This window comes from Pinus tabuliformis, chromosome J (assembly GCF_031772625.1).
Source record: "Pinus tabuliformis cultivar Carrire ecotype Pingquan chromosome J, CPIR1, whole genome shotgun sequence".
NCBI classification, from domain to species: domain Eukaryota; kingdom Viridiplantae; phylum Streptophyta; class Pinopsida; order Pinales; family Pinaceae; genus Pinus; species Pinus tabuliformis.
The window spans coordinates 793316156-793344122 of record NC_142295.1 but is presented as its reverse complement, the minus strand read 5'-3'; the positions used below and the strand labels follow the sequence as shown (position 1 = coordinate 793344122).

At 39.2% G+C, this 27967-nt stretch overlaps 1 pseudogene; it reads left to right on the top strand.

Annotated features, from left to right (window-relative positions):
* Window positions 1–83: 83 nt before the first annotated feature.
* On the top strand, window positions 84–27392 carry LOC149229105 (cell division cycle 20.2, cofactor of APC complex-like; annotated as a pseudogene).
* Window positions 27393–27967: the final 575 nt, after the last annotated feature.

The following is a 27967-nucleotide window of genomic DNA, read 5'->3' as shown; positions in this document are numbered from 1 at the left end:
GACTTTCTTGTCAGGAACAGTGGTGTTAACAGTCACTTCTCGAGTTTTCCATGCAGCAGCGCTGGTACCCGGGTGCTACTACGATGTTGTGGCCGACTGACTTTTTAGAGAACCTTTTTGCCGTGTCTGCCTCCTGCAGACTCGTTTATAGTCCCGTGCCTCTTTCAACTGCTTGCGGTGCTTGGACTGTGCTTCCTACAGCTAGTCAGGTGGTTGCACCCCTGGTGCGAGTTCGGAACTTCCCTGCTAGCCCAGGCTGCGAGCACCTTCCAAATGCCTTAGTAACCATTGTTTCTTCGTGCGCCAATGTGTGGGGTGTATCCTTCCATAGGTGTGGGCACAGCCATGATAGCAGGGTCGTGGCACGTTCGCATTCTATGGGATACTCGACCTGACCCAATTTCCTTACACATAGACTCACGCGGCCTTTGTGAGGGTCTCTACCTTTCATTTTGCTACTTCCTTCCCCAACTAGCACATGTTTCTTCCTGAGTCGTACCCATAAGTTTTCAATCACGCGAGGCCTACTGCTACCCCACTTATTTTGAGCTCCTGTTCATTTACTTATTGACACTGCCATCGGTGACGCCTTTCTAGTATAGGCCCATTGAACCCGTGGTATCCATAATTTCCCGGTCGGCCATTTGCCTGAGCGAACACTGAGTGAACTTCCCCCTATTCCCTTGTTGACTTTGTCATGGGTTGCTGGCGAACGAGACTGCCCCATAACCCTTGTGTGTACCTGCTTCTGATATCTGCACCACCTTCACCGAATCTTTGGGCATGTGCTCCATTCATGGACAAGCATTGCATACGGAGTCCCCACGGATCCATCCTGCGGCCTTGGTCTCGGAATCGTCGTTTCGCGCTGGTCGACTGGTGCCTCCGCCTACATGGCATCCTCATTCGTTGGCCTGTCCCTTAGCGACCGAACCATCATATTACAATTTAGTGTTGTTAGCTCATGCAATCAGTTCTTCCACTGCTCAATCTCTTTATCTGAATCCAATGTACAAGAACTGTCATGGTCCCATGAGATTCGTCTGTCTGTGGTTGGATTCACTGGGTCCTGATCCTACGCGATGATCTGGTATATACAATCCAGTTCATCGTCGTTGTCCTCGTTGCGAACGGTTCAGTATAACGTGCTCCTTCAGCTGGGTCTAGCAGAATGACTACGCGGAGAGATTTTTTCTCGAATATCATTTTTCGTTTCTTTAGGTTAATGACTCCATTCATATCTGTTGCCTACTATATCCCTAATAATGCAGGATATTGGTTACTGTCATCCACAATCTATATGACCTCAAAATCATTCAGTATGCTTACATCGTCGATGTCTACTGTGACCCCCTATAGTCTTCCCATAGGCAAGATCTTATGTTGGTTCGCCATCTGTAGCTAGATAGAGGACCATTGTAGTGCAGGCCTACCAATGCGCTCCCAGGTTTGTTTAGGTAGAACATTTGCGTCTGACCCCAAGTCCAGAACAACCTAGTCCATCTCATAGTCCCCAATCTGGGCAATCAACCACATTTCCCGCCCCGTTTGCAATGCATGCTTGCCTAACTTCCGTACCATTCAAGGTTCATCTGATCCTGCGCACCTAGTTATTGACTCTTGAAAGCCCTTCACCACATTAGTATCCCAGAGTAGCTTCATGCATGTTTCTAAGAAGGTAGTTAGCATAGAAGTATCCCTCTCCGACTCTATTTGATCCGTGCTACCCGACATGGAAGTTTCCGCGAAGTCCTTCTTGGACTCCATAAATGTTTCCTTCGCACGCTCCAAATCAAACTCTGGTTATTTCGCAGGATCCTTGTGAACCCATGCATCCTCCTCTAGTCGATTCCCTTTATCTTCTCTTGTGGCTGCACCACTTCTAAGCATCATATTCACGTTAGGGTCTTCCGCGCACAGTTTAGCGTTCATCATTTGGACATTCTGAGTGGGGGTAGCCGGAAGCACTCCTTTTTCCCGCATCTGAGCAATTAGCGTGGGGCAATCGACTACTACATGGTGGAATTGGTAATAGTACGGGCAACAGGTTCTGGTCGGGTTCGTGCAATCCCGAACGTAGTGCCCCGGTCCTCCACAATTATATCAGAGCAATTGTCCTCGTCCGCGTCTGGGTCCCATTCCCCCTCGGCCCCATCCGCATCCTTGGAATCTGCCCCACGTTATTGCTGCGGCAGGATCTTTCCCACGCGCCTCCATCTGCATCCTATACGCAGGTGTTCGATCCATCAACATCTTGTAGCTTCGACAGTTTCTTTCATTGTGGCCCACCATCCTACAAAAGTTGCAAAATAACCGCTTCGGGGGGGGTTGTCTCAGATTTTGTAATAGATGACAGTTGTCTGTGGCATGCTTTCCTCCTTCCTAGCATATCGCGCACTAGAGTGTGGGCACCGTGGTTGGCCCTGCTTGTACCTCTGGTCGCACTGGTATTAGTCCCCCCAAACCGGACCATGGCACCTATCTTTGTTTCAAACTTCGTATTTCTAAGGATAAGTTTTGTAATTGCACGTGGATTTTCTGAACTCCCAAACCTGGATCCTGTATTAGGATTTCGTGCAATCTCATTGCGGTCTCTAATGCTTCAACTTGGGTTGAGATCTTTTGCTGTGATAGTGTCGTCCTTAGATGTGGTGTTAAGTACGCCATAAACCACGCGTGGTGCTGCGCATCTGTCAATGTCATGTTAGCCTCGCGGATTGTGCTTTTTAATCTCTGATCCAGATCCCACAGGGTTTCACCCAATAGCATCACTATTTATTTAAACCCAATGACTGACTGGGTCTCTGATTTTGGCCAACCAAACTCTTTGTTCAAGGCATCTTGGATCACTGTTATTCCCAAATTCGGATGCTCACTTGAGTACTTTATATACCACATCAACGCACGGTCCTGCAACATGCTCACCACGGTTATGCCTTGGGCTTCTCATATAGCCCTTACCATAAACCAGAACTGACTTGGTTCCTCATTTCCTGCACCCCTAAATACCGGCAACTTGACTACGCTCGCCATCCTAACCTTCGGTGGTGGCGAAGGTGGAGGTGGAGTGGGCGAAGATGGATTTAACGTCGGAGAAGTAGGTGATGGCGTAGAGGGAGGTGGTATCAGTGAAAAGTGCTACGTATTCAACTAGACCACGTTTCTTGGGGAGAACCTCGCGAGCTCCTCCTCACTCTCCCGTGAAATAGAAATTAGCAAACTGTTCTCTAATCCTTTGGTTCCTCGGTAGCCTCTTCCACTCCGCATTACGCCAAACATCAATAAATGCGCATAATCTGTTTTTCACACAACAGCATCTTAATCCAGGTATTCAATGATTTAATATACTTGCCCTCCGGTCCTTGGATAAAGCACCTTTCTGCTTCACTATAACTCACAGTTGTGTCTATCGCGAACTCAGTAATAAACCATCTTATTACCCGATCCAACCAGTGATCTACTGTGCGTGCAATTTTGTCTTTGGATGCTTCTAGACTACGCACCAATTTTGGAGTCCACACTATAGGTTGTCTAGTCTGCACCTTCCCACACTATCAACTAACCGCGCGATCCACTCGTACAATTCTATTGGGAATGTTACGAATAAGATTTCGTGGATTTCTGTGTATATGTAACGATCCAACCACCGTTCCTCTGATATCCACAGGTTTCTGTTTTCCTAAACCACAAACTCGTGAAGCTTCTGATCTAGCCAATCTTCAAGCTCTTTCTTTATAGGGTTCCAGTGTTCCGACATCAGACATCCCTTAGGCAGAACCCGGTCCCGGCAACAGAACCATTTGTTGTCTTATATCGGCCTGACCTAGGTTCGAAAGAGTTATTTAGCCAAACAAATCCCGCAGCTACCGGCCCTTTCGGCAACAGCCCGTGGAGCACGGACTGAGGTCTCACCCGAGGTAGCAGGGGAGGGCGTTGGAACCAGGTTTCCGCACCCATGGGATGTCTTGATGTGGTTTGTAGGTTTTGTGCACCGTTCTGTGGTTTCACGCCACTCTGCTCTACGCAGATCCGGACCCAAAACACTCCTTAATACTTATTAATGCATTGTTATAGATTAAATCTACCTTTTATGTTCTTTAAGCAAACATTTAATAGAATTAACCAGTTTGCGCACTTAGAAAAGATACAGATTCGCATAAATTCATACCATAAGCATACGTGCATAAATCAAATAGTTATATTAACCGTAAATTAGCCAGATCTGCAATAATTCATATTTAACACAGAATTTCAGAATCAACTTATCTTATTCAATTCCTTCACCAATACATCCAGATCCGCCCTGCACACTCAGCTGCAGGGGTACGCACACACAACTACAGACTCTACTAGGCCTCTACGCACACAACTGCAGAGCCTCTATCCTTCTACCAACCCCCTTGACTCAGACTTACAGACGCTTCAAGACTTTTCCTCTCAAAAACCCATTACATATCAGATCCAAAATTACATAACATAAAGCTACCTTCTACCCATAGAACCTCGCTCTATTTATACATTCCCATGGTCCGCGAACCATGGACAAGCCGAATTACTTCCTATTATTCTATATTATTCCTTTGGCAGACAACGCTTTGACTCGACTTATTTACAATTCGTGCTCTGCGCGCTTCGCAGATTCTCTACCATACCTTTCCCAAAATTTCAGACTTTGAGCCCCAAAACTGTTACACGGGCCCTCTGCTACCCAACACATCCCCCATGGTTGACATCATCATCTTGAATCCTATTGGTTCTTATAAAGTTTATTTTGGCTATACATTTTTCTTAGGAGGCCCATTTTAGACCTCAAAAATCCCCTAATGAGTGAGGACGACTAACTATTCAATCATTGATTGAGTTGACTAACTAGTTGGCCATCATTCGAGTCAAGTAACCAATCAACTATCAGTTGAGCTGACTAAAAAAATTAGTATCTAATTGAACTAACTAATAGACTATGTTATTACAATATAAATATGACTTGACTTGATAGTTGAATCATTCGAATTTTGATGGAAGTTACCACCATATTGCTTGTCAATCATTATAATGCACAAATTGACTAGGTAATTGATATAGATGACCATAGCTTTCCTCCAACTCTCCATGATCATCTTGGTATTCTAAAAATTGGCTAATTTTAGGCTTCTACACATTTTCAACCAACTATGATTCTAAGAATTTCCTTTGTGCTTTTTCTCTAGTTGATGTAGGCTCAATGCTAAAATTGACACTTTGCTATCACTTTATGGTACACCTAAAACCTTCTATCCACCATTGGTTATATAGGGCACCTCAATTACCAATTTTATCTGAATATTTTCATTATGATACTAATTCTTTCCTCTAGTATTTGTCTCCAAAAGTTGGCTTAACCGAATGAATGACGAGGATAACTAACTAGTTGACCAAACATGAGAAGTCATCACTCATCAAACACCTATGCATTATTAATTGAGTCAACTAACTAAATATATGGTTGACTTGTCGTTGATTGTACTAAGGGATCTACTTCCCAATCACTACTTGTCAATGATAAATTTGAATTCCTCCAACCATCATACTTTTTTCAGCTGCATACTTGATATATTATTTATCGACTACATAAATATAAATGATATAGGTAATAATGCCCCATAAATGATATAATTGTGCAAGTATAACAATAAGCAATATCATGCAAATGACTTAGGCACACATAAATAAAGTGAAACTTGTTGATAAGTTAACACCAATAATTAATAAAATAATTACACCAATTAAATATCACATAAGACACATGAGCACTTGTCTTTGTAAATATCGACTAAGTGGCTACAAACCTCATATATTCCACCTAGCCATAAACCACATTGCTGTAAATCTTTTAGTAGTGGGTCACCTCTGAGTTGGGCTATGATTACTGTTTGGTCAATTTAGTGTGATCTAAATTGCTATTTATAATGTCAACCCGGGGTTCGTAAACTGATGAAGTGAAGTGTACTATATGTACTAGATAACCATTTCCTTAATCTTTTGTCGTTTTTCACTTTTTTAAGTTTGTTTTTGGATTTATCTTTCCCTAATGTGAGATGATGAAAATGTAATAAAGCAAGTGAAATATGGATGATTATGGTGATTTCTAAAACTTAAAAGAAAGCAAGCTTCAAAATGAATGAAATTAATTCAATTCTTAAAAAGAAATAAAGACATCAAACAATGAACTAATGACATCGGCCCAGTATCTTTGTTGCTGAATGAAAATGAAAGTGAAATCTATACTAAACTCAATTAAAAGTAAGAACAACTAATCCACACTAGTTCAATTCTTCAACTCAATCTTCCTTGTGAGAAGATATCATGAAATGTTAAGCAATGTGAAATCTCAAAGAAGTTAAACTAAACTAATCACACTACTTTAACTTTCTTGACCTTTTGCCTTTCAGCTTAATTTACCCTGTGAGAAACAGTCATGAACAAGTCAAGCAATGTGAGATCTAAAGCAACCTAAATCAAGCTATAATGAGTGATATTTTGATCCCTAATACAGTTATTTGATTATAGAAAGGAACCATTAACAGATGAATAGCATGATATCTAAGAACAGAAAATAAATGTACTACTCAAGGAAATGACAGTACTTGAAAATCAAACTTCAGAAAACAAGAGTCAGCGACAAAGACAAGATGATCTCGTATGCCAATAGTTATGGAAAGAAAAGGTGAAAAATTGCCCCGGGCTGCCTAAGAACACCTGCAAAAACATTGATCAGTAGTAACCATAAAAGAGCAGCAACGAAAATGTAAATCAACAGAAATCAAAAGCTTTGTTATGTACAGCTAATATACATGATGAAATAAAATGCAGAATTTAAATGACAACTGTACAACTAATATACATGAACAGAAATAAAGCAATGCAAAAGTTAAAAGACAACTGTACAAGGTTTCAGTAAGCAGGGGCCCTCTGCCACTTCAACCAATTCAACGAACAGCTACACGCAGAAGTTTAAACCAGTCTTCTCATACATTAAACAGCAACGTAAAAGTGCAGTGGGTAAATACAATAATATTCAAATTACATTAACAATGATTAATTTGTACAGTGTTCATGAATGCATTATTTATAAGGAAAGCAAGCTAAAACAGATTAACTAAATCTACGCTATTAACCACGCTGCCAGAGACACGTGAATCCTCCTCAGCCCGGATCTAGGTAATTGTCATCATGTTTATTAAATCCGAGACGTATGGCTGTTGGATTTGCGCTGCCAGGATGTCTTCGTGGCTAAAGATTGTGCCACGTAGCTTCACGTGCTCAAAAACAAAGCTACGCAGAGCCGTGCAACCACTGAACACTTCCGTTGACTATCCTTTGCCCCTTGTTTGACCGCAGGCTTTTATGGTCGTGCCGGATGATCTAGAGGGACACGATCCATGTCCTTGACTCCTGTAACTTGCCCATGTGGCTCATTTCTTGAGAGGACACCTGTAGCATGGTGTTTGACAAAACAGCTACGGAATCCTGTGCTGGCTGCAGAAACCTGGGTCAGCTGCGGAAACCTGTATTGGCTGCGGAAACTGAGAAGCTTCCGCAGCTGTCTGAGCAAAATTCTAAACCAAACAATAGTCATCAGCGTAGTTAGAAAACCATGTCAAAAGCTCATTTTTAAACTAAAATACAATGATTTAATCAACTTGGTGGATAAAATGAGTGGAAAAGAAGGCTGAGAGGGTGTATGGGAAAGTGCAGGTTCGAGGCTCAACATACCCCCACTGTGAAGGTGTTGCATGTCCTCATGCAACCAAAACTTAGTTATTTTCCTTCAATCCATATGCTCTGAGGCTTCTACAAGAACATCTAGCCCTCTTTTCTTTTTCTTTGATGCTAAAATGGTCCTTGGTTTCCTGACTAGACACTTGAACTTAAGATTAATCAATGCCCTGCTCAACTTTTTACACTTTTTCTTCAGCTTCCTGTTCTTCTTCTGCCATAGTCCTAAATGGAGCATAGTGTTATCATGGACAATCTTGTCTACCTTACTCTGCTCTTTGAGTGCTTCGTTTTCCTGTTTGATGTGCCTATTTAGGACTTCCAATTCAAACACTTCCTGTTTTAAAGACTGTACTTGTGCATCAAGTGGCAAGGTGGTGCTTGGTCCTGCAGCTGATTATTCCAAGGACTCTAGGTAGTTATATGCTTCTTGCTGGGTGGAATCTACCTCAGGTGTTTTTCTCGGCCTGAACTCAAATTCTGGTGAAGGAGGACTGCTTTCTCTTTCCGGCTGAAAAGGGCTTTCCTCACGTGGAGGACTTGGCTCAATACTTGGCTGAGCTGGACCTTTTTCAGGTGTTTCTTCACCTAAATCAATAAAATGAGACTGTTTTTCTTTGGTTTTATTCCCCTTCCCTTTTAGCCTAGTGCTCCTTCTTAGGTAGGAACTAGTACTTTTCTCTTGTGCAACCTGTTTTCCTCTTTGCTTTTTCTTGGTTATGGCAACAGCTTGAAGATCTATTAACCTCTCTGACAGAGGTTGATAATCTTCTTCTACGGATTGTTCAGGTGATGGATAGGTTTCTTGAATGGTTATCTTGCCTTTGTCCTTCTTCTGTTTCTTGTTTTTAGTTCCCTCCTCTTCTTCTTTCTGAACAGTTTCCTGAATGTCTACTGTAGGAGGGTCTTGGGCTGTAATATTCTTTTCTTTTCTCCTACTTCTCTTTGGAATTTTTGGGGAACTGCTTGCAGAGGCTTCAGTCAGTTCTTGGAAGTGATTTCTTGTCAAAAACTTTTCCCAAGTATCCTTAGTGTTTTTCAACTGCTCTTTAATAAGGATTTTTATGAACCCGTGATGGTAAAGATGGGGTTTAATATTGCCTATGTGTTTTTGAACAGTAAAGCACATTTTCTTCAAGCTTGATAACAGAAAATAAGGCAAATTAAGGGTATAACCTTCCATAAAATTCATCATTAACCTTGCATGATACATGTACATGGTGCCAAAACGACCCTCGCATAACAGAGTGGACCATTCTTCTTTTATTGTATGCACAGGGATTCCTTTGGTAAATACAGAGGTATCCATACCTGGGTTTTGTAGCATTGTTTTCCATATTTGATCTTCTACACCTCTGTTCTTGAACCACCTTTCACCTTCTTGTAGAAGACTTGTTGCAGCTGCTATTGTGGCCTCGGTCACTGTAAATTTCAGGTCTCCAACCTCCGCTATTTGTCCATTAAAAGACCTCGCAAAATATTTAGTCACTTCTTTGTTATAGCCCCTGAACTTTTGAATGAATTTCAGCCACCTTGCTTTCTTCAACGACTCCTTCATTTGAGGATAACCCTCCATATATTTCGGGCCTTCCGGTTCAGCTCTTAGCAGTTTTCCCATTCTCGGCTTCAAATTCCGACTGGAAATTCTACTGCGTATGACAGTTCAGGAAAAAAAACGGTTGATTACGGGATTCTTAGGGTAACTGGAGTGGCCGTAATCAAAGTTCGGAATGTATGTGGTGACTGTGGCCAGGATTTGGAGCAGGCTGTAGTGAATGCAGCGGAAATGGAGAACAGGGAATGGTATGAGCACTGAGGTAAGCAACAGTCACGAGTTTAGCATCGAATGCATGCGGGAGTGAAGTGATAAATGGGCAGAATAACGGCTGAGTCCTTTTGGATCGGCTGGCTTGCGTACACGTCTCAACAGACGGCTGCGGGAATTATGGTGGAGGAGAGTCGTAGTTCATTAGGTCACGTCTCAAAGTACGGCCAATAAATGGAAGAGCAGTCCATAAATTTAGAATGATCATGGAATCGTTAGAAATGAATAGGGTGTGTGGAATGACGTCGGTGGAAGAGGAGTGGTATGGGGCTTGTCGAATCAAATCATTGCATTTAGTGGAACTTGCCATGGTTTAAATAACTATGCATAATAATGACATTGAATTGTTATTTGGTAGAGACTTTTGATCATACCTTTGGAAGTTTATCATTTCTTGATTAAGGCTTCTGACCCATGGTTGTTCTTTGATCTTGAAGATGCCCCATGTCTTTGCTGCACTTGGTGATGATGACACTAACCTTTGACTGTGATTTTTTTGAAAAAAGAGTGATGCCGGCTGTGGAAACAGAGTGATGCTGGCTGCGGAAATTGTTTCTGGCTGTAGAAACTGGTTCTAGCTGTGGAAATGGTTTCCAGCTGCGGAAACTAAGGAAACACCCCTTTAACTGCACAAAGATAGTTAGAGAAGAACCAACTGAATAAAATAGTCCTGAGAGGGACTTTTATTGATGGAATGAAATGAAATGAGTGGAATGAGATGGAAATGAAGTGGAGTGAAGTGGAATGGAGATGAAAATGAGATGGAGGTGAAATGAAATGACAAGTGAAGTGGAGTGAAGATGGAAAGGGAGAGAGATTTTTTTTTTTGGAAAATATAGAGTGTCAGGTGCCCCTGATTTTCACTCTACATTTTCTGTATAAGACTGCCAATCTATGATTGGTTTTCAGGCTTATACAAAAGATTTTTTTTTTCTTTTTCTTTTTCTTCTTTTTTTTTTTTCAACTGAAAGAAACAAAGACTAGGCTGATGGAGGAGAAGGATTCCTCTCCACCAGCCTCATTGCAGAATTTTCTTGAAACATTTTGACAAATTCCTCTTTTGAGAGTGGCTTATGATAAATTTTCAATCTGTGGCCATTCACAATGAGAGGAGTTTGAAACTCATCAATGGTCTTAACTCGAACTGCTCCATTGCTAAAGACTTCATCAATCTCATATGGTCCAAGCCAATGAGTCTGAAATTTTCCTTTGAAGTCTTTAAACTTGGAATCAAATAGTAACGCCCAATCTCCCTTTTGAAACTTTCTCTCTTTGATATATATGTCATGCCACTTAGTTCTTTGGTGCTGAACTAGATCAGTCCTTAAAATTGCATCTTGTCTATTTCATCTAGCTCATTCAGCTGCTCCATTCTGTGCTTTTGGGCTTCTGATAGATTCATCCCCAACTGAACTGCCATCTTGAAGGTCTTGACTTGAAACTCAATGGGGAGCAGGACTTCTTTCCCATAAACAAGTTCATAGGGAGAATGTCCTGTTGTGTTCCTCCATGTAGTTCTATAGGCCCATAAGGCTTCAGGAAGCCTTTCTACCCAATCTCTTATGTGGAGATGAACAGTTTTGGTGATGATGCTCTCAAGAACTTTGTTTGTGGATTCCACTTGACCATTTGCTTGCGGATGGTACGGAGTAGATTTTCTGTGCTTGATTTTGTATTCTTCCATCAGCTTCTCCATCAAGTTAGATGTAAATTGACTTCCCTGATCTGTCACAATTTCTCTTGGGACACCAAAACGAGTAAAAATATCCTCAAAAAAAAATTGAACAACTGAATTTTCAGTGGCAGAAGGCAATGCCTTGGCTTCTACCCATTTAGTAACATAATCAGTGCAAACCAATATATACTTCTTTTGTTTAGATGGTGGATTAATGGGTCCAATGAAATCTAAAGCCCATTTTTCAAAGGGTTCGATGAGTACCTATGGCTGTAATGGCATTTCATTTGAAAGAGTTGGTCTCCCAACTCTTTGGCAGCTGTCACACCTTCTAACATATTGTTTTGCATATTTGAAGAGAGAAGGCCAATAATATCCTAAAGAAATGATTTTATAGGTCGTCCTCTTGTCAGCAAAGTGTCCACCGCACGGTTCATCATGACATGCCTTAAGGATGTCAGGCATTTCATCTTCCCAAACACATCTTCTGATCACACAATCTAGCCCTGTTTTAAACATTTCATTAGAAATCCATGAATAATTTGAACTCTCCTGAACGATTTTCCTTTTCTCATTAGGAAATAAGTGTGGAGGTAGCTTCCCTGTAACCAAATAGTTAACAATATCTGCATACCAAGGAGTTTTAGTAGTTACTGCAAACAAATATTCATCTGGAAACTTATCCTCTACAGGAGAATCTTCGTTAGTATTTTGGATTCTAGACAAGAAATCAGCTACTGTATTCTGTTTCCCTGGTCTATCTAACACAGTAATATTGAATTCTTGTAAAAGTAAAAGCCATCTTGTAACTCTGCCATTAGTAACAGGTTTGTTCATGAGATATCTAATTGCAGAATGATCAGTATGGACAAAAGTTTCATAGCCTATTATATAATGTCTAAACTTGTTGATTACATGAACAACAGCTAAGAACTCTTTTTCAGTCACAGTATAATTTAACTCAGTAGGAGTCAAATTTTTACTGGTGTAGTAAATGGCATAAGGAACTAAATACTTTTGACCCAACACAACTCCTAGAGCTGTATCTGAAGCATCTGTAGAAATATGGAAAGGAAGTTTCCAATTTGGCCCTCTCAAAATGGGTGCTTCAGATATTCTTGTTTTCAAAGTTTCAAATGCAGATTGACAGTCAGGATCCCACTTGAATTCACAGTCTTTTGTAAGTAATTTGAAGAGTGGAGATGTTATTTTGGTGAAGTTTTCAATAAACCTTCTATAATATCCAGTAAATCCAAGAAAACTTCTAACATATTTTTGACAATTTGGAATAGGTAACTTGGAGATGACTTCAACATTTGATCTATCAACCTTAATCCCATCTCCCGAAATATGATGTCCTAAAACAATCCCTTCAGTAAACATCATAAAACATTTTTCGTGACTTAATGAAAGATTTGTTTCTTTACATCTTATAAGGACTTTTTCCAAATTTTCTAATGCCTCTTCAAATGAATTACCATAAACTGTAAAATCATCCATATAGACCTCTACACAATCATGAATTAGATAAGAAAAGATTCCTAGTACTGCCCTTTGAAATGTTGCGGGTGCATTACATAATCCAAAAGGAAGTACTCGGTAAGCAAAAGTTCCCCATGGACAGGTAAATGTGGTCTTGTCCTGATCTTCAGGTGCTACCTGAATCTAATTGTAACCACTAAAACCATCCAAAAATGAGAAATACTTTTTGCTTGCTAAAGTATCTAATAATTGATCAATAAAGGGTAAAGGAAAGTGATCCTTCAAGGTTGCTTTGTTCAATTCCTTGTAATCAATGCAAACCCTCAATTTACCATTCTTTTTAGGTACTATAACCAAAGGAGAAACCCACCAGCTATCTGAAATGGGGTAAATGAAGTTTACATTAAGTAACTTTTGGAGCTCTTCTTTCACTATCTCCCTAAGGTTTGGATTCATCCTTCTTTGAGGTTGTCTGATTGGTCTACTGTTTTCCTCAATGTAGATGTGATGAATACAAGTCTTAGGATCAATACCTTTCATATCAGTATACTCCCATGCAAATGCAGTAGAATGTTTTTGCAAGATTTTGGTTAGCTCCTCCTGTTGTGACTTTTCCAAGTTTCTGTTGATATTCAATGTTTTTCCTGGAAAAATCTCAATGGCAGAACTACCAAACTCTTCCATAGAGAAAAGAGACATTTGTCTAGATGATAGACACTCAATGTCAGAATCCAACTGAAATTGTGTGTGGTCATATTCTGAAGATGGTTCAAAGTTTTCTAATGTGTTCAGAATTTGACTATCTTCACTGATCTCAGAAATGGTAAAGACAGGTTGTATAGTATCTTCATCATCAACCCACTCATTATCTCCTATTTCTGTAATTGCTTTTGCTGGAGGATACAGATTTAACTTCTTTGTCGAATTACCATCAGAAATATGCATATCCCCAGACCTACAACTTATGAAATCATCAGCTGTGGCTAGCCAAGGTCTTCCTAAAATAAGAGGATGTCCTCCTAGATTACTCTTGGGAGTTAAAATCATGAAATCCACTGGATATTCCCAAGAATCTAAGGAGACTGGAATGTCTTCTAATACACCATCTCGTTTAATAATTGATCGATCTGCAAGTTGCAATAAAGTAGGTGTAAAAAGAAGATTAGGAAGTTTTAGCTGTTCCATAGTTTGTCTACTCATGATGTTGATAGCAGCCCCTAAATCAATCAAAGTATTTGGTATTTCTACCCCATTGATATGTGTTTTGACAATTGGACTACCAGGATCTACATATTTCTGCATAGTAATTTTTCCCATCATGATATCTGCAATTTTCCCTACTAGGTGGATTCTTCTGGTATCTCTTGGTTTCCTTCCTGGTCTTTTAAGACTCAACTCCTTTATTGTTTTTGCTAGAATAGGAATCTCTTTAATGGGTTGTAATAAGGGAATCTTGATACAGACATTCTTCAATTCATCTAGAAAATTATAGTCAGGAAACCAATTTTTTTTTTCCACCCCTTTATCAATTTGTAATCTTTCAGGAAAAGGAGGTGTGGATAATGATGCAGGTTGCTCAACTATGGGAGTTGTGGGGGTTAACTCTTTTTCTTTTTCTTTTTGAGTGTTTGGGTTTTGAAGAGATGCTTCAGAACCCTTATTGGCTTCAAGAGACTCTTCCTCAAAAATGCTTTGCTTTTGAGCATTTATAGAAGGCTTATCTAGGACTCTACCTGATCTGAGTTGTACTTCATTGAGAGGAACAATCATATAGGTAGGAAATTGTTGACCTTCCATCATGTAAGCATTTTGAGGGTTTTTATTATTGGGGTTTGGCAATGGCTGAGAAGGAAGTTGATTTGACTTCTGTTAGAATGGAAGCAAGAGTTGAGAATTTGGATTCTGTTGAGAAGGTTGTTGTTGTTGTGGAAATGGCAATGATAGTTGTGGATTTTGATTTGGAAGTTGTGGAGCTTGTTGGTTTTGAAAAGATGGGAGATATTGATAAAATTGAGCAAATCTCCCATAAGGATTTTGCATACCTTGTACCCATGATTGAAAAGGATTTTGAGGTTGGGACCAGGGTTGTTGCCAAGGATTCCAATTTGGTGGGTTTTGAAAGTTCATAGAGTTGCTAAACCCTTGATTTTGTTGCCCCTGCCAAGGTCTCCTTGCAACAAAACAGAGAGATTCGATTGTATTTGGATCTTCTTGAAAGACAGCTTTGAGCCCAGGAATTGAAGGACAATCCTTGGTCTCATGATTCTCTGAAAAAATTACACATGTTTCTACAACTTTTGCATCCAAGGGACATTCCCTTAGAGCATGTTTCTTCCTACACTTTGGGCAAAAGATGGCCAAAGCCTCAGCTTCTGCTTTCTGTTTATTGTGAATCTTAAGGGTGTCCAGTTGCTCACTAAGACTCCCTAAGATGTTAGTTTTGAATTCATCAAGCATGTTGCCAATCTCAGCCCTACTTACTGATCCAGTTGCAGATTTGTTTGCTCTGATGAGAGAAGGATCTCTAGGCCCTTTTTGAGTTTTAGATTTCCCCCTTGAGAGATGGACACATAGCTCTGCTATATCATTGAGTGAAAGTTGAGATATATCTCCCTTCCCCATCATGTTCAAAATATCTATCCATTCATCTCTAATGGCTTTTAATAGAAGGGCTTTCAAGGTCTCCTCATCTAAGTTATTCATTTTTGCTCTTTTCAGGTTGTATTGAAATCTTTCAAGTAAATCCTCCAAGTTTTCATCTTCTCTTTGCACCATTTTGAATACCTCATCCTTGTGATTGGTGGGCATACAATAGTCCAGGTACCTATCCAAAAATGTTTGTTTCATATCATTCCAAGACCTAATGGATTGAGTGAGTAATACCATGAACCATTTCAAGGTTGCTCCTTTCAATGTTGAAGGAAACAGTTTGAGTTTTTGAGAGTCTTCCAGATAATCATAAGTTCGACACACGACTTCAAACTCAAATAGAAATGTTTCAGGGTCCTCATTCCTTAACCCATGGAAGTTTGGGAGGATAGATGGTGAGATGTTTTTCATTGTGGCTCGGGAGTCCTCATCGACTATAGGAAATCTGAATGAGTTATCTCCATCCCTATTTCCCCCAATGTTACCTCTACCTCCTCCATTGTTTCCTACTCCTCCTCTACCTATACCTCTACCAAATCCAGTTGTTCCTTCCTCTGTCATGGTAGTTTCCCTGGAGACTTCAGAGTCTTCTGGTTCTTCTACTAAGGGTGAACGAGAAGGAATTTCTCCTTCTTCTTCTTCAGATGATTCTACTTCTTCAATTACAATTTGTCTCTCTGGAGAAGGAAGGAAAGGATCTCTTTCTAATTCAAATTCGATGGAAGGTGTGGGAGAGTTGACTCCTGCCTCTTGAATTCCAGGAATCCTAGGGCTAAGAGTGTAAGTTGGAGATGATGGAGGTGTCTCTTGTCTATTCCTTGAAGTAGATGGACTTGTAAAAATCGAACTCTTGGCTCTAGCTAAAAACCTTCCCCTAGAATCTCTTGCTATATGCATGTCATTTTTTTATTTTTCTTCAAGTCGGGGTAATAATTTTCTTTCTAATCTTCCAGGTCACTCTAGGTGCAAGAAGAGAGCATACTCAAGAAACTACTAAACCAATAACTTTCTCTTTTATGATCCTCCAGATCACATTAAGTGTAAGAGGAGAGCATACTTTGAGAGGTTATCAATTTTCCTTCCTTGAAATTTTCTTGTTTTTTTTTTTTAAGAATTTGGCTACCTAATTTCACTTCCCCGACAACGGCGCCAAAATGTTTGGTCAATTTAGTGTGATCTAAATTGCTATTTATAATGTCAACCCGGGGTTCGTAAACTGACGAAGTGAAGTGTACTATATGTACTAGATAACCATTTCCTTAATCTTTTGTCGTTTTTCACTTTTTTAAGTTTGTTTTTGGATTTATCTTTCCCTAATGTGAGATGATGAAAATGTAATAAAGCAAGTGAAATATGGATGATTATGGTGATTTCTAAAACTTAAAAGAAAGCAAGCTTTAAAATGACTGAAATGAATTCAATTCTTAAAAAGAAATAAAGACATCAAACAATGAACTAATGACATCGGCCCAGTATCTTTGTTGTTGAATGAAAATGAAAGTGAAATCTATACTAAACTCAATTAAAAGTAAGAACAACTAATCCACACTAGTTCAACTCTTCAACTCAATCTTCCTTGTGAGAAGATATCATGAAATGTTAAGCAATGTGAAATCTCAAAGAAGTTAAACTAAACTAATCACACTACTTTAACTTTCTTGACCTTTTGCCTTTCAGCTTAATTTACCCTGTGAGAAACAGTCATGAACAAGTCAAGCAATGTGAGATCTAAAGCAACCTAAATCAAGCTATAATGAGTGATATTCTGATCCCTAATACAATTATTTGATTATAGAAAGGAACCATTAACAGATGAATAGCATGATATCTAAGAATAGAAAATAAATGTACTACTCAAGGAAATGACAGTACTTGAAAATCAAACTTTAGAAAACAAGAGTCAGCGACAAAGACAAGATGATCTCGTATGCCAATAGTTATGGAAAGAAAAGGTGAAAAATTGCCCCGGGCTGCCTAAGAACACCTGCAAAAACACTGATTAGTTGTAACCATAAAAGAGCAGCAACGAAAATGTAAATCAACAGAAATCAAAATCTTTGTTATGTACAGCTAATATACATGATGAAATAAAACGCAGAATTTAAATGACAACTGTACAACTAATATACATGAACAGAAATAAAGCAATGCAAAAGTTAAAAGACAACTGTACAAGGTTTCAGTAAGCAGGGGCCCTCTGCCACTTCAACCAATTCAACGAACAGCTACACGCGGAAGTTTAAACCAATCTTCTCATATATTAAACAGCAATGTAAAAGTGCAGTGGGGAAATACAACAGTCTTCAAATTACATTAACAACGATTAATTTGTACAACGTTCATGGACGCATTATTTATAAGGAAAGAAAGCTAAAACAGATTAACTAAATCTACGCTATTAACCACGCTGCCAGAGACACGTGAATCCTCCTCAGCCCGGATCTAGGTAACTGTCATCATGTTTATTAAATCCGAGAGGTATGGCTGTTGGATTTGCGTTTCCAGGATGTCTTCGTGGCTAAAGATTGTACCACGTAGCTTCACGTGCTCAAAAACAGAGCTACGCAGAGCCGTGCCACTGCTGAACACTTCCGTTGACTATCCTTTTCCCCTTGTTTGACCGCGGGCTTTTATGGTCGTGCCGGATGATCTGGAGGGACACGATCCATGTCCTTGACTCCTGTAACTTGCCCATGTGGCTCATTTCTTGAGAGGACACCTGTAGCATGGTGTTTGACAAAACAGCTGCGGAATCCTGTGCTGGCTGCAGAAACCTGGGTCAGCTGCGGAAACCTGTATTGGCTGCGGAAACTGAGAAGCTTCCGCAGCTGTCTGAGCAAAATTCTAAACCAAACAACAGTCATCAGCGTAGTTAGAAAACCATGTCAAAAGCTCGTTTTTAAACTAAAATACAATGATTTAATCAACTTGGTGGATAAAATGAGTGGAAAAGAACGCTGAGAGGGTGTATGGGAAAGTGCAGGTTCGAGGCTCAACAATTACCAAAGGAAAAAATCTCACCTAGAGCCAACAATTGACACATAGTTTATACCAAACAAGTACTATGCCAAGTACCAACTCCAACAACCTCCCTAACTACATCCCTACATCCTCTGGCTTAAACTACCCAAGGTAAGGCACCCCCTTCTCTATCACTGTAATCCTTTAGGCTATGCCACTACACTTTTTGGGCTTCTAGCATAGTCCATCAGGGAAGTCTCAAAGAACTGTAACTCTAGGAGTTCCAACTACCCTCAAGGATCTTCTAGGAACCCCCCAAGCCTCACACTCGGAAATCTTACCCAACAAGTTCCCCCTCCAAGCTCCATCCTTTCCCAAGATGAGAAAGGAGAATTTCCCTCATAATTCCAATGAGGAACTTCCAATAGTTTACACAAGTCATAAGCTTCAATGGATATCTAAGCTCATATCTCAACTAGTCTCAACAAAACTAGGGAAGTACCAAGGAGAATGGTTGTTTGGATGATGGTTGAATGATGACCAAAACTATGGAATGAAACCCCATAATCATGGAAAGCATGACTTAAGTATGCATGGTGTATTTTTCACAAATGTCACTAAGGAGCTCAACCTCGCCACATGGGAACCGACATAGCCTTATTTTTCCATTAACTTTTGGACTTAGGATAGAAAATCAGGGTATGACTTAGGCTTATACATGTCCTTTTTTTTACTTTTGGTTATGTCCATAAAGTCACTTTTGGAATATCATGTTATTTCCATGGCTTGCGAACCATGTCTTAGTTCCACACCCTCACCTTTCTTAGTATCGAGTCATACCCCCCCATATTATTTTCATCTGGTGTTTTGTAGCCATGGTGTATTTTCTTTTAACATGGTGTGATTACATATATTCATAGCTAGGCTCACTAACATTTTAACATAAAATCTCTTTGGCCTTAATCACACAAGCATTCTAGCTTCAAGACATATAAACATAGGCACATGGACCCGAAAAACAAACATGCACATACATATACATGGGCACGCAGGGTCATCACAACCTAGTTCACTTGCCTAATAAAAGTATCTACAAATATCTACAAGGGATCATTTTGGGGGTGTTATATCCACAAACCAATTATATTTCTTCCAGCAAACCATCTTGCAAGTCCACCTCAACCTAAGTCCATGCCCATATTCTATCATTTTTTTAGTCCCAATATGGCTCTAACTCCACAAATTTGATGATCTTATTTCCTATTGAACTCAAGATTTATTTTCACCAACAAACTAGAGGGAGCCCCAACAAAATCTTCCATATTGTTTGTGTGGAAAATTGGTTCCCTCAAGGAGTCAAATTCTATGCTTCATCTTTGTACCACAAGACCTAATGGCCCCCAAATTTGAATTTTACGTGAAAGGTTATCTGCACCTAAGTCTAAATGTAGAAGAAAACACACCCATCCTCTAGTTAATATGTGGGCCACCAAAGCATATCCATTAAAGAAACCCAATTATCCTCAATCCATATTTTAAGGGATTCTAGCGAGATAATCTTACCATATTTTAAGGGATTCTAGCCATATTTTTTACATAAAGTTGCTCAATACTCCCACTACATGTGCAATGTCTGGTCTAGTATAGATCATTTCATACATCAGGCTAACAACTGCACTCCCATATGGAACACGGGACATGTCCTCTTCCTCTTTTTGTGTCTTGGGACACTATTCAACAGATAATGTTACACCTACAGGAATAGGAACATTCACCAGTTTACTATCCTAAATATTAAGCCTCTGCAATATTGTCTCGACATACTTCCTCTAGTTTAACGAGAGCTTCCTCTTTTCCTGATATTGTTTAATTTCCATGCCCAAAAAAGCTTGTCACAATAAAATTATCAGAAATATCTAAATACGAGAATCATGGTAGATAAACCTTGTTAGAATCCTAAAATGTTTCTTGTTGCTTGTGGTAATGTTTCTCAAGCTATGCTTAGACTAGTAACCTTAATAGTTCCATATCAATGACCTCAAAACTCAAGACCGCAATGCCCTTGCCTTGTTGCCCATACCCTAAACATCATCCTGTCTCTTTATAAATATCCACAATATATTAATATAATTTTTTCATAAATTATAATTATAAAATGTATCGTAATTATGGTTTTTATATGTAATAATAATAGTCATTCTTAAATATAGATTAATTCATTATTTTTATTTTTAAAAATTAGTAATTTAATAGGTAAACTTATATTCTTATCTAATTTCTTTGGCTTTGACAAACATATAATAAAAAACAATTTTATATTTTACTCCAATACCAATCTAATTCAATTTTTTTAATATAAAAATTATTTTCAATAAATTTAATATTAAATCTAAATTAATAATAAAAGCATACATTGACATAGTGAAATTTGAGGAAGAAATCGGGCAAAGAACAATTTTTTCCAAAAGACTAAGGTTTCCGACCATAATTACCCTAGAAAATTATTACTAAATATTAATGTTTGGCGCAAATAATGCAAATGCCGGGAACAAGAAACACAAGATGTCACATCTAGTTTGGCTATATGACCACATCACAGCTACTATCAATTCACAGTTACTCTCATCTTACTGCCATCACCAGTTGACCTGGTTTGTCTGATTGTGCATATAGCTTTCCTCTTGGGCAAGGAGAACGCCAAGAGGATACCATGGGCTTCTGATACTTGGCTTGCTTGCTAAAGTTTCGGAGAACCAGATGTCTTGGAATTCATCTGGAACTACTGTTTTTTTCTTCTTTTTTTTCGTTTTGCAGAACCAGACATCCTCATTCTCTGAAGAAACCTAGCTTTTAGAATTCAAATTCCTTTGCAACTATTGATTTTTTTTGTTTTGCAAGTTTAAATTTAGGCACATTGATTGTTTGTCATACATTGTGTTTTGTCTGGTTATTTTGCTAGAGTAAGAGTAATGGAATCGTCTTGCAGTTCAATGAATTCCAACAGGCCTTCCACGGGGGAGAAATGTCTCCGTCCTCTGCAGAAACAAGGTGCTTCAATGAATAAACACAACGTATGCGTTCTCTCCTTGTTTTTACAGATAATTTATATGCTACAAACATGTCATTCCCTCAATGGGTTTATTACAGTGAAATGTGGCTAGGGGTCAACAGGTTATCAGCCTCTCTGCTTAACCATCGAACAATTTTTAAGTGGATACCCTTTTTTGGTACGTTCAGTTGGAAGTGTGAATGAGGATTTGGTTTTATTTTTTTTGCCATCATAGAGCGACAGATTTATCCCGGCAAGAGGATCCATCGATTTGGAGGTAGCTAGATTCATGATCACGCATAAGCAAAAGGACAATGACGATACCCATGCCTTGTGCCCTCCCCCCTCCCCTTCCAGAAAAGCATACAAGAAGGAGATGGTAGCCACTTTATTGAAGAATGTCGGTGCTGCTGACAACAATTACAGAATTCATTCTTTCAATGGAAAATCATCGACTGTTTCCCAGGCTTCACAAGAAAATGTGCTGGCTAATCTACCTATTTCTAGAAGAGCACGCAGATATATTGCTCAGGTAGGCCTGGATTTCATATTTTTTTACAGTCATTTTCATTAGATATTCCATAATCAAATCTTGAATACCATCGATGTTTACTGGTTATTGAATCAAAGCCCTTGATCCTATTTTCAATTGCAGCATTATCCCATATGGAGGAATGTGCTACACAGATTTTTTTTCTTTTTCATTTGTAACACTGAAATCGCTACCACACCCATTCCAATTTCTTAATTCTTTTTATAACAGAATGATGTTAGAAATCAGTTCAGTACAGGAACAGTACCCCTTTGCAAACAAAGCCATGATCACATTTCTCTTTTTTTTAAACCTTTGATATACTCTTCGGACACCAGATAAACTACATAGTATTTGGGGTTTTTGTTATTAGTACACTGGATATGCCTATCTGAGGACCATTGTCCTTTGTCCTTTTTTCCTTCACCTAGTAATTTAACTTATCCATGTTGATTGCAGTCTGCCCGAACCCGGGATGCGCCCGACCTTCTGGATGATTATTACTTGAATCTATTGGATTGGAGTTCCACCAATGTTTTTTCCATAGCCCTGAACAACACTGTATACTTGTGGCATGCTTCTGATAGCTCTATATCTGAGCTTCTGAATGCAGATGAAGAAGAGGGTCCCGTTACCAGCGTTAGTTGAGCACTCGATGGAACGCAAATTGCCGTTGGGTTGAATAATTCTGTTGTACAGTTATGGGACTCACAATCTAATAAAAGGTTAAATAAAACCTGTTTATCTCTTCCAAGGTTTTAACATTCTAATATAATGGAAATCGCTAAATTTGACATGATACAATTGCAGCTAAGAGCCTTGAAAGGTCATCATGAACGTGTTGGTGCACTTGCTTGGAATGGTCCTATTCTCACCACAGGAGGGTTGGATGGGATTATAATCAATCATGATGTTCGCATTCGTGACCACATTGTTCAAACATACAGAGGACATACCCAGGAGGTTTGTGGATTGAAATGGTCTCCTTCTGGCCAACAACTTGCAAGTGGCGGAAATGACAATCTACTCTACATTTGGGACAAGAGCATGGCATCCCATAATCCATCCTCTCAATACTTCCACCAATTAGATGAACATTGTGCGGCAGTCAAGGCCTTGGCATGGTGCCCCTTCCAGATACTGAAGATGGGGAACCTTCTTGTTATTAGGAAGCAGTAGATGATACAGATAGCAAGAAATGGAAAATGGCTATGGAAGAAGAAATGGACTCCTTAGCCAAGAACAATACCTAGGATCTTGTAGATCTTCCTGAAGGGAGAAGTGTTGTTGGATGCAAATGGGTCTTCAAGCTGAAACGGAAAGTTGATGGAAGTATCGAAAGGTATAAGGCGAGACTGGTAGCAAAAGGGTATTCTCAGGTTGAAGGTATAGACTTTCATGAGATTTTTTCTCCAGTTGTAAAACTTGTTTCTATACGTACTGTGTTGGCACTAACTGCGTTTCTTACTCTTGAGTTAGAACAGTTAGATGTTAAAACAACTTTTCTACATGGTGATTTGAACGAAGAGATATATATGGAACAACCAAAAGGTTTTGTACGAGGTCGCAGCAGAAGATTAGTTTGCAAGCTCAGGAAATCATTGTATGGTCTGAGGCAGTCTCCCAGACAATGGTACAAGAAGTTTGATTCCTTCATGGTGAGCCAGAACTTTATAAGAAGTGAATATGATCATTGTGTGTACTTCAAATGTTTCAATGGCATATTCATTATCTTAGCTTTGTATGTTGACTATATGCTTATTGCAAGCAAAAGCATGGAAGAGATCAACAGGTTAAAGGCTCAACTCTCTAGGACGTTTGATATGAAGGATCTTGGAGCAGCAAAACATATATTGGGCATGGAGATACATAGAGACAGGAAAAATGGTAAGCTTTGGTTATCACAGCAGAAGTATGTGGAGAAAGTACTTGAAAAGTTCTCTATGAACAATGTGAAACCTGTTAATGTTCCACTAGCTTCCCATTTTAAGCTTTCTTCGGTTTTGAGTCCTAGCGCTTATGAAGAAAAGCAGTATATGTCTCATGTACCATATGCTAACGTTGTAGGCAACTTAATGTATGCGATGGTGTCTACGAGACCTGACGTTTCACATGAAGTTGGGGTTGTCAGCAGGTTCATGGCAAATCCAGGTAAAGAACATTGGCAAGCAGTGAAATGGGTGCTTCGATATCTAAGAGGCACAAGTGACCATTGCATCGTCTTTAATGGTAGTGAAGGATCAGTCTGCGGATATGTAGATGCTGACTATGCAGGTGATTTGGACAAAAGAAGATCTACTACAGGTTATGTCTTTACTCTTGCAGGTGGAGCAATTAGTTGGATGTCAAAGCTTCAAGAAACAGTTGCGTTGTCCACTACTGAAGCTGAATATATAGCCGCTTCAGATGCCAGTAAAGAAGCAATTTGGTTAAAGGGTCTGCTCGATGAAATTGGAAGAATCCGACAACCCGAAGAAGGAAGCGAATCAAGTCGATTCAGGTATGATGGACGAAGTTTTATCTACTGAAGAATTATGTATGATAGATGAAACTTCACCTAAATGTAATGTCTCTCAGGGTTTTGATATTTGGTTGTTAGACTCTGGTGCTTCGCATCACATGTGCCCACATAGAAATTGGTTTACTTCGTATAAAAATGTAAATGGTAGTTCTGTGTTTATGGGTAACAATGTGTCATGTCAGACTGTTGGGATGGGAGATATCAGGATTAAGATGTATGATAAAAAAGTTAGGACATTAACTAGTGTTAGACATGTACCTGATTTGAAGAAAAATTTGATTTCTTTGGGAGTGTTGGATTCAGATGGTTATAAGTTTACAGGTCAAGATGGCTTCTTGAAAGTCTTAAAAGGAGCCCTTGTGGTTATGAAGGCAGAAAAGGTCGGAAATCTTTACAGGTTAAAAGGAAGCACTCAGGTTAGTGAAGCAGCGGTTGCATCAGAAAAGGATGAAGCAGGTACTCGTCTATGGCATCAGCGATTGGGTCATATGAGCGAGAAAGGTCTTCAGATACTGATGAAACGTAAATCTCTTCCCGATCTGAAATCCTTGAAGTTAGATTTATGTAAGCATTGTGTGTATGGAAAACAGTGTAAACAGAGATTTAAAGTTGGAAATCATAATAGTAAAGATGGTTTAGACTATATTCATTCTGATCTGTGGGGACCATCCCCTGTTGTGTCATATGGAGGTGCATTGTATTTTTTAACGTTTATTGATGATTACTCTCGTAAAGTTTGGGTCTATATGCTAAAAAGGAAAGTTGATGTATTAAATGTCTTTAAACAATTTAAAGTAATGGTAGAGAAAAGAACAGGCAAATCTATTAAATGTCTAAGAACTGACAATGGTGGTGAGGTCACTTCAGTTGAATTTGAACAATACTGTAAGGATGAGGGAATTGTTAGACACAAAACTGTTGTTTATACTCCTCAGCAAAATGGTGTCGCTGAGCGTATGAATCGGACTCTTATGGAAAGAGCCATAAGCATGATCAGCAATGCTAACTTGCAAAAGGAGTTGTGGGCAGAAGCAGTATCTACTGCTTGTTATTTAGTTAACAGATCACCTTCAGTAGCAATTGATTGTAAAATTCCTGAAGAAGTTTGGACAGGTCAGTCTTGTGACTATTCACATTTGAGAATATTTGGCTGTGATGCTTATTCTCTCATTCCGAAAAATCAGCGTTCAAAATTAGATCCAAAGTCGAAATGTTATGTCTTTGTTGGGTATGACTATGCAGTGAAAGGATATAGGTTGTGGGATCCTACATTGCGGAAGATAGTCATTAGTAGAGATGTAACATTTGATGAATCCTCTCTGTTAAAATCAAATGTTGAAGGAATTGAACAGGAACAGGTATCGCCGAATCAACGAGTTCAGTTGGAGGCTAGACCTTTCGGTGACAGTCGAAAGGAAGGAGAGACTTCTAGAGAAAAAGGTGTTGAAGACAGAAAGTAAGCCGTTGAAGCTTCTGAACCAGTGCAAGTTTATGAACCAGTTCAGCAACCAGTCGCTCTTAGAACATCTACAAGGGAAAGGAAAATTCCCAAAAGGTATGAGGATTCTGCTTCATCTTTTGCTTTGATTACTGAAGATGGGGAACCTTCTTATTATCAGGAAGCAGTAGATGATACAGATAGCGATAAATGGAAAATGGGTATGGAAGAAGAAATGGACTCCTTAGCCAAGAAAAATACCTGGGCAGTAGATGATACAGATAGCGAGAAATGGAAAATGGCTATGGAAGAAGAAATGGACTCCTTAGCCAAGAAAAATACCTGGGATCTTGTAGAGCTTCCTGAAGGGAGAAGTGTTGTTGGATGCAAATGGGTCTTCACACGGCTGCTCTTTCACGGAAAAAAACACATATTGACCAAGAAAACACCAAAACTAACTGGAAACCAAACACACAAATAGAAACGGGATTTACATGGTAAAACCTCGACAATGTGTCAAGGAAACATCCACGGGGCAAGGGATTGGAATATATTATTCAACAATGATTCTCCATTCATGTACATTCCATGGGCATTCACCAGTTTTATATCGTCGACCTCCGTTACGTAACTGACAATTCGGTATAAAACTGACTAATTACATTTTGCCCAAAATTACTAATTCGTTGTCAAACTAACACCAAAACAAATTTTTGGCATCTGGTGGAGGGAGTTCAGACGGTTCTATAAAGTTTTGGAACACTCAAACAGGTGCCTGCCTGAATACCTTGGAAACCCATTCCCAAGTCTGTTCATTGCTGTGGAATAGACATGAGCGTGAGTTATTGAGTTTGCATGGGCCAAATCAGAACCAGTTAACCTTATGGAAATACCCATCCATGGTGAAAATTACTGAACTTACAGGGCATACTGCTAGAGTTCTTCATATGGCACAGGTATGAAAATTCATGCTTTTTATGATTACTTATGCATGCATCCATGTTTTCCCTTTAATTTGCCCTAATGGCCCTTACCATTGATTTACTTCTTCAGAGTCCTAATGGGTACACAGTTGCATCCGCTGCAGCAGATGAAACACTGAGGTTTTGGCAATTTTTTGGGGCTCCCGATGCCTCAAAGAAGACTAAGACTAAAGATGCAAAAGGGGCTTTCAACATGTTTCATACTCACATCCGCTAAGAAGTATCTGTCCAAATTCATGGAATCAGGATGGATGTTCAACTCAAGGTAGTAATTAGATGTTTTATTTTCTGCTTGCAAAGCTCTTTTGTAGGCACTCTATAGTTTTGTACTCATAGCATGAATTGTGTATTTTATCTGTTGTGGACCCTGATGAAACAATGTTGCAATAGCTTTGTGAGACAATGACCCATTTCTTCAGCTGCGTGATAAGCTTTAAAGTGATTTTGGCAAGTCTTTGGACCTTCAAAGACAGTTCCAAAAATGATACGTTATGGATGTTAGCAAGTATCTGATTCACATCTATAAAAAGGCATCCATGCTTCTACACATGGAATGATGATGAGGGGATGCTCAATGTTGCAGGTAATGCTTGAATTATTTATCTTGTTCATTAGTTGTAAGGAACTTATATCTATATTTTTATCTCGTGTATATCTTATTTCTGTCATATAGTACACTATCCCATCATGCAATTCTTGTCACGTGTGCATTCTGATAGGATATTGATATTAATCAGAGTAACTAATCACATACATAAGTACTATTCTGACTCATGTGGCTACAATTCTAACCGTAAAAAATATTGACTGCATTGAACTGACTAAATTCTTAAATAAGCAGACACTAAATTGAGAGCTTCTCATGTCCTGCCAGGGCAGGCAATATGGACATCTTGTGGTGTATACCTATTGCGAGGCCATATCCATGGATTTTAAACCTTTGCTCTCATGGAACTGCTGGCCTCATCAATAATCCTTGTCGTGTGTCTCCAAACAAATTTTGAATTTCTGTGGAAATTGTTTCTGCTTCTTGTATCCAGTAATCATCTCTTGCCTCCAGTTATTGGTATCTGTTATTTGGCTGTTTGACTGATGAG